Source organism: Bos javanicus, chromosome 18 (genome assembly GCF_032452875.1).
Source record: "Bos javanicus breed banteng chromosome 18, ARS-OSU_banteng_1.0, whole genome shotgun sequence".
NCBI classification, from domain to species: Eukaryota; Metazoa; Chordata; class Mammalia; order Artiodactyla; family Bovidae; genus Bos; species Bos javanicus.
Genome location: NC_083885.1, coordinates 45071436 through 45078812, shown reverse-complemented (window position 1 = coordinate 45078812; position 7377 = coordinate 45071436). Strand labels below are relative to the sequence as shown.

Below are 7377 nucleotides of genomic sequence, written 5' to 3'. Positions count from 1 at the left end.
CTGAACACCTTCATTCATGTTCTCTCTCACCAGTGACCAAACCAGATAAAGGAATACTAAAACTGACAACCTCACAAAGCAAAGACAATGCGAAGGTGTTCATTACAGGACTTGAAATTTCAACAAAATGACGAAGAAGAGTGGGAGGAGGATGTTGAAGGGAAAGCTTATTATTGTTTAGTCACTAACTGGTGTCTGACTCTGCGACTCCATAGATTGTAACCCAAGAGGCTCCTCTGTCCATGGGATCTCCCAGGCAAGAATACTGGAGTCGGTTGCCATTTCCTTCTCCAGGGGATCTTCCTGACCCAGTGACTGAACCCACATCTCCTGCATTGGCAGGCAGATTCTTTACCACTGAGCCACCAGGGAAGGCCTGGGAGAGCTTAGCATGACTCAAAAAAGATAAAGTGCTCCAAACATGGGGAAGGATAGGGACATAGCTGATCTACTCCCACAGACTGCCACAGGGGATGAGTGTGTTGTAAATGTGGGGTCTTTAAGGACCATTTCAACAAGGCTGCAAAAATTATACTCAAAGAGGCATATGAAATCAAAGGATTTATTAATATTATACTCATAGGTCTCAGAGTGAGAACAGCATACCTCCTAGGGGGCCAGATGGGAGGAGCACCAGGAGAACAGGTTCCACCAAGCATGACCGAGGACCAATGGATAAGTGCCATAACTGGGGGGTCAGGACAGAGTACACAAGTGAAAGGTGTGAGCAGATTTCAGTGATGCATTTGAATGTTTCTAGGTTACAGTCATGGAAGGGCAGGAAGGGAAACTTATGGAGTAGACCAGCTTTATCATTCTATAGTCTGCTTGTGACGATGCTGAGGCATCAGGGAAATATGAAATTTTAAAGTATTGTAACACAATGAACCCTGTTATGCCTCAGAATTAACTATACTAAACAGATGGATGAAAGTTATCACTTGGGTTGTGGAGATATTAAAAGTGAAGGGGACAGTTTGACTTAACCACCAAAGTCAAATTTGTTAAGGTGACAACCAGGAAGAGTTCTACTAAGCAAATGATAAGAATTTAGAATCATCACATACAAGGGAACCCACATACGGTATCAGCAGGCCAGGAGAGACGGGAATGATGTATTTAAATTGATGGAAAGAAAAATAACCAACAAAATGGACAAATTCCTAGTAACATACAACCTACCAAAACTGAATTATGAAGAAAGAGAAAATATAAATAGCTAAGGAGATTGAATAAGTAATCAAAAATCTTTCAACACAGAAAATCCAAGGATCAGCTAGATTCATTGGTGAATTCTACCAAACATTTAGAGAATTAACACTAATCCTTCTCAGATTCTTCTCAAAAATTGAAGTGGAGGGAATGCTTCCAAAAACATTCTATAGGCCAACATTACCCTTATAAAGACACAAGAAAACTACAGGCCAATATCCCTGACATAGATGCAAAATTTTCAATAAAATATTAACAAGCCAAATTCAACAGTACATTAAGTGAATTATATGCCATAAACTGTGGCATTTATCTCTAGAATACAAGGATGATTCAATATAATGCAAATAATTTCCCCAATTAATAAAAGATAAAAATCATATGATCATCTCAAGAGATGCAGAAAAAGGATTTGATGAACTTCAATATCCTTTCATGATTAAAAACTCTCAACAAATTAAGTATACAGAAAGGGTACCTTATCATAATAAAGGTCATACATGACAAGCCCACAGTTAACATCAACTCAATGGTGGAAAAAAATGAAAGCTTTTCCACTAAGATGAGGAACACAACAAGTTGCTTAGACATACCAATCCTATTCAACACAGTACTGGAAATACTAACTAGAGCAATGAGGTCAGAAAAAAACATCCAATTTAGAAAGGAAGAAGTAAAACTGTCTCTCTTGGCAGTTTTGATATGATCTTATCTCTAGAAAATCCTTAAGACTCCACCAAAAAGCTGTTAGAACTAATCAATTCAGTACAGTTGCAAAGTAAACAATATACAAAATCAGTTGCATTTCTACATACTAACAATGACCTATCTGAAAACAAAAGCACACAATCCCATTTATAATAGCACTGAAAACACAATAATTAGGAATAAAATCTAACCAATGAAATGAAATACTATAAGCCATTGATGAAATAAATTGAAGACACAAATAAACAGATATTTTGTGTTCATGGGTCAGAAGAATTAATATTGTTAAAATTATCACCCAAATAAAAATATCACCCAAAGCTAACTATAAATTTAATCCCAATCCCTATCAAAATTCCAATGGCATTTCTCACAAAAACAGAAAAAGTAACCCTAAAATTCATATGGAGCCACAAAAGATCATGAAGAGCCAATGCAATCTTGAGAAAGAGGAAGAGTTGGAAGCATCTCACTTCCTGATTTCAAACTATACTACCAAGCTATAGCCACCAAAAACACTATGGTACTGACATAGAAACAGACACACAGACTCATGGAATAGAATCAAGAGCCCAGAAACAAACCTATGCACATAAGATCAACTAACATTTGGCAAAGAAGTCATGAATACTCAATGGGGAAAAGATAGATACTTCTATTATTATAGATGCTCTTAGAAAAACTGGATATTTATATGCAAAAGAATGAAATCAGACACCTATCGTATACCAGTCACAAAAATTAACTCAAAAGGGGTTAAAGACTTAAAGGTAAGGCCTAAGACTGTAAAACTTCCAGAAGAAAACATAAGATATTACAGAACACTTGATCTGTGGCATAGAAGAGAGAAAAGAGGTTAAGTAAAAATGCTGTAGTCCTGAATTTGAATTGGAAGTATCAGCATGATTGACACATGCAATCATGTGACTGTATATATAATATGGATTAGATGTAATATGGGAGAAATAGAAGTAAAAATGCTGTAATCTTAAATTTGGATAGGATGGAAATTATTACAACCACCGTTTTGAAAAATGATTTCACAATATCTAGAAAAGTGAAATATTACATATACCCTAGGATTCATTGGTATATATCCTACAGAAACTCTTGAATATGTGAAACAAGATAATAATGTATAATAACATGCATATATATGTTCTCTACAAAACAGAAACTACCCAAAATACCCACATTTAACAATATGATGGTTAAATCACTTATGTTGTCTTCATCAATGGAATATTACCCAGCAATCAAAACCAATGACTACACCAACATGTAATCCTGGATGAATCCCTAAAATGCAAGGTTGAGCAGAGGAAGTAAACACAGAAGATAACATTTAGATAAGTCAATTAATATAAAACCCCAAAGCATTCAATACTTAACAGTAAATTGTTAAAGGATACATAAATAGGTGGAAGAACTACACAGAGAAGTAAAGGAGGGATCAACACATGATTTAGCATGAGAGGGTAACTAAAGGGGGTGTATTCAGAGCAGGGCACATGGAGGGTGGTGCTGGTTATGTTTCATCTCTCCAGCTAGTGAGAGGGTAAGCAGCAGAAGGAAATAAACTGCAAGCGGCAAACGTTTTTTTTTCTTTCTCTGCACAAAATTAAGAGAGGCTTCTTTTGATTCTGTGTTGACTGCATCTGGTTCTGCCTTGAGCTAACCAACACATGTTTCTTATGGAAATGTTTTTTTTAAGCTATGATGATGAAACTAAGTATTTACCTTGGAATCTGCCTTTCTTCACAATGGTTCCTAACTTTTTCTTTTCTCAAAGCTTGGGCTGATAATGGCTCAACAAACCAGTATTCTGTCAATTGTTTGATGGCCAGGGGATGACACACCTTGTGCCATCCCACCTCAAAAATGCATAATGTGGGACAGGGGCCTGGTAAAACTCCCTCAGCTTTGAGGTGTCTCTCTTATCCAATTAATAGCTTTCTAACAGACATAAAACACTTTGCTAAAAACTAGCAAGCAGGCCCTCTTCCTGTCCCCTTCTGATGTCTATGTCAGAAGCTTTCACTATCTCTATTATACTTTAATAGAACTTTGCTACACAAAAAGTTCCAAGTAGCCAAGTCTTGTCTCTGATCCCAGATCAAAATCCTCTCCTCTGGAGGTCACAAATCCCACACACATAACACACAGTCACGTAACACACGGCTCACAGCAGCAAACTTCCATCCTGAGGGCTCATCTGAGATCTCCAAGACAAGGTAAGGACGCTTGGAGCTCTAGTTCTTTGCCCTCCTAGTAAACACATTTTCTGCTGTACTTTACTAACTCTACGGTGTGCCTGTGTGTGTGAAAGCAGCATGAAAGAGACGTGGATTTAGCCACGAAGCAAGCATTGAGCCCTGCTCTGTGGTTTCATGGTGCCTTATAATGACTGAAGGCAGCCCCAAAAAGGGGAGCGTTGTCGGGGGTTTATATTGACTTGCCAATGCCAAGAGGCACCCAACGTTCCTGCGAGGGAAGCGGCCAGAAAAGGGTGAAGCATGTGGACCGAACATTCCTTTCTCGGTTACCTTTTCCTGGTCTTTTTGACCATTTTGTAACTGCCTGAGGAATTAGAAAGTGAAAGTGAAGTCGCTCAGTCGTGTCCGACTCCTTGCGACCCCATGGACTGTAGCCTGCCAGGCTCCTCTGTCCATGGATTTTCCAGGCAATAGTACTGGAGTGGATTGCCATTTCCTTCTCCAGGGGAATCTTCCTGACCCAGGGATCGAACCCAGGTCTCCTTCATTGTAGACAGACACTTTACCGCCTGAGCCACCAGGGAAGTCCTAATTAGAACTACTAGCCAAACCTGTTGGATCACAGAGTTTCAAGGGACTTGCAATCCACAATGTTGGTTGTTGTATCGCGCACTACAGACAAGAGCATGTTCAGTAGCTGGATGGAGCTCTATCTCCCAGAATGTCTCTCAGGCTAGAAGTTGCTCTCTTAGCTCCCTGCCTCAGAGGGTAGCAACCTGAAAGTGAGTCTTTATGACAGCTGTGTCTCTGATCTATATGGATAGTAGCACCGCTGGTGACCATGAGGTTTTTGAGGACATAGATCGGGAATCCCAGGATCTGGTCAGATTGGAAGTGCAATGGGCTTCTTCCTTTGGTAAAGCTAGCTCTTAGCGGGCCAGAGAAGGCTCGCTAGTGGCTTTGGAAGGATTGGCTTAATAGCTCGAGGACAAAAATTACTTTATCCTCGCTAGCTAGCCCTTCACCACCTCTTCTGCTATCACACATACTGGTGTAGTGACACTCAGAAGGGACACCTTTGATTTTATGTTCATCCTCTGGGATCATATGCAAAGGGCAGTCAGAAAGGCTGAGGAACAGCCACACAAGCTGTTGCCTCTCCATGAAGCACCCACCAGGAAAAATAACCCATCTATGACGGTTAATAATCCCTTTTCTTATCAAGAAATACAAAGAATCAAGGAAGAACTGGGAGACTATTTGGAGGACCCAGAAAAATATGTTAGAGCTTTAAGGGTATTACTCTGCTTTATGATCTTACTTGGAAGGATGTGATGTATCAGTTCAGTTCAGTCACTCAGTCGTGTCTGACTCTTTGCAACCCCATGGACCACAGCACACCAGGCCTCCCTGTCCATTACCAAATCACAGAGTCCACCGAAACTACTGTCCCCTGAGTTGGTGATGCTATTCAACCATCTCATCCTCTGTTGTCCCCTTCTCCTCCTGCCCTCAATCTTTCCCAGCATCAGAGTCTTTTCAAATGAGTCAGTTCTTCGAGTCAGGTAGCCAAAGTATTGGAGTTTCAGCTTCAACATCAGTCCTTCCAATGAATACTCAGGACTGATCTCCTTTAGGATGGACTGGTTGGATCTCCTTGCAGTCCAAGGGACTCTCATGAGTCTTCTCCAACAACACAGTTCAAAAGCATCAATTCTTCAGAGTCCAGCTTTCTTTATAGTCCAAATCTCACATCCATACATGACTACTGGAAAAATCACAGCCTTAACTAGATAGACCTTTGTTGGCCAAGTAATGTCTCTGCTGTCTAGGTTGGTCATAACTTTCCTTCCAAGGAGTAAGCGTCTTTTAATTCCATGGCTGCACTCACCATCTGCAGTGATTTTGGAGCCCAAGAAAATAAAGTTTGTCACTGTTTCCATGGTTTCTCCATCTATTTGCCATTAAGTGATGGGACTGGATGCCATGATCTTAGTTTTCTGAATGTTGACTTTTAAGTCAACTTTTTCACTCTCCTCTTTCACTTTCATCATAGAGGCTCTTTAGTTCTTCACTTTCTGCCATAAGGATGGTGTCATGGGCATATCTGAGGTTATTGATATTTCTCCTGGCAATCTTGATTCCAGCTTGTGCTTCATCCAGCCCAGCATTTCTCATGATATCAAGAAGCAATAGTTAGAACTGGACATGGAACAACAGACTGGTTCCAAATAGGAAAAGGAGTACATCAAGGCTGTATATTGTCACCCTGCTTATTTAACTTATATGCAGAGTACATCATGAGAAACACTGAGCTGGAAGAAGCACAAGCTGGAATCAAGATTGCTGGGAGAAATATCAATAACCTCAGATATGCAGACAACACCAGCCTTATGGCAGAAAGTGAAGAAGAGCCTCTTGATGAAAGTGAGAGAGGACAGTGAAAAAGTTGGCTTAAAGCTCAACATTCAGAAAACTAAGATCATGGCATCCGGTCCCATCACTTCATGGCAAATAGATGGGGAAAGAGTGGCTGACTTTATTTTTCTGGGCTCGAAAATCACTGTGGATGGTGATTGCAGCCAAGAAGTTAAAACATGCTTGCTCCTTGGAAGGAAAGTTATGACCAACCTAGATAGCATATTAAAAAGCAGAGACATCAACTTTGCCAACAAAGGTCTGTTTAGTCAAGGCTATGGTTTTTCCAGTAGTCATGTATGGATGTGAGAGTTGAACTATAAAGCTGAGCACCAAAGAATTAATGCTTTTGAACTGTGGTGTTGGAGAAGACTCTTGAGAGTCCCTTGGACTGCAAGGAGATCTAATCAATCCATCCTAACTAAAGATCAGTCCTGGGTGTTCATTGGTGGGACTGATGTTGAAGCTGAAACTCCAATACTTTGGCCACCTGATGCGAAGAGCTGACTCATTTGAGAAGACCCTGATGCTGGGAAAGATTGAGGGCAGGAGGAGAAGGGAACAACACAGGCTGAGATGGTTGGGTGGCATCACCGACACAATGGACATGAATTTGGGTGGACTCCGGGAGTTGGTGATGGACAGGGAGGCCTGGCGTGCTGTGGTTCATGAGAACCAGATTCATCATCTCCAGTTCCTGCAAATAACATCTGTGTCATCAAAAATTCCATTTGGCTGACTCTAAATCGGTAAAAGCAGTGCCTCCTTACTAAAGTGAATATGCAATCATTTAGTGGCATAGATGCAGCCACTCTTAAAAATA

General features: G+C 40.4%; 1 long non-coding RNA gene across 1 annotated transcript in view; it reads right to left on the bottom strand.

Moving 5' to 3' along the window:
* The window catches only part of LOC133230454 (uncharacterized), a 38197-nt gene extending 32237 nt beyond the window's left edge, over window positions 1-5960 (bottom strand). Inside the window, exon 1 of the long non-coding RNA XR_009730863.1 lies at window positions 3115-5960. This is a non-coding gene — a long non-coding RNA (uncharacterized LOC133230454). The remainder of the gene's footprint in view (window positions 1-3114) is intronic.
* Window positions 5961-7377: the final 1417 nt, after the last annotated feature.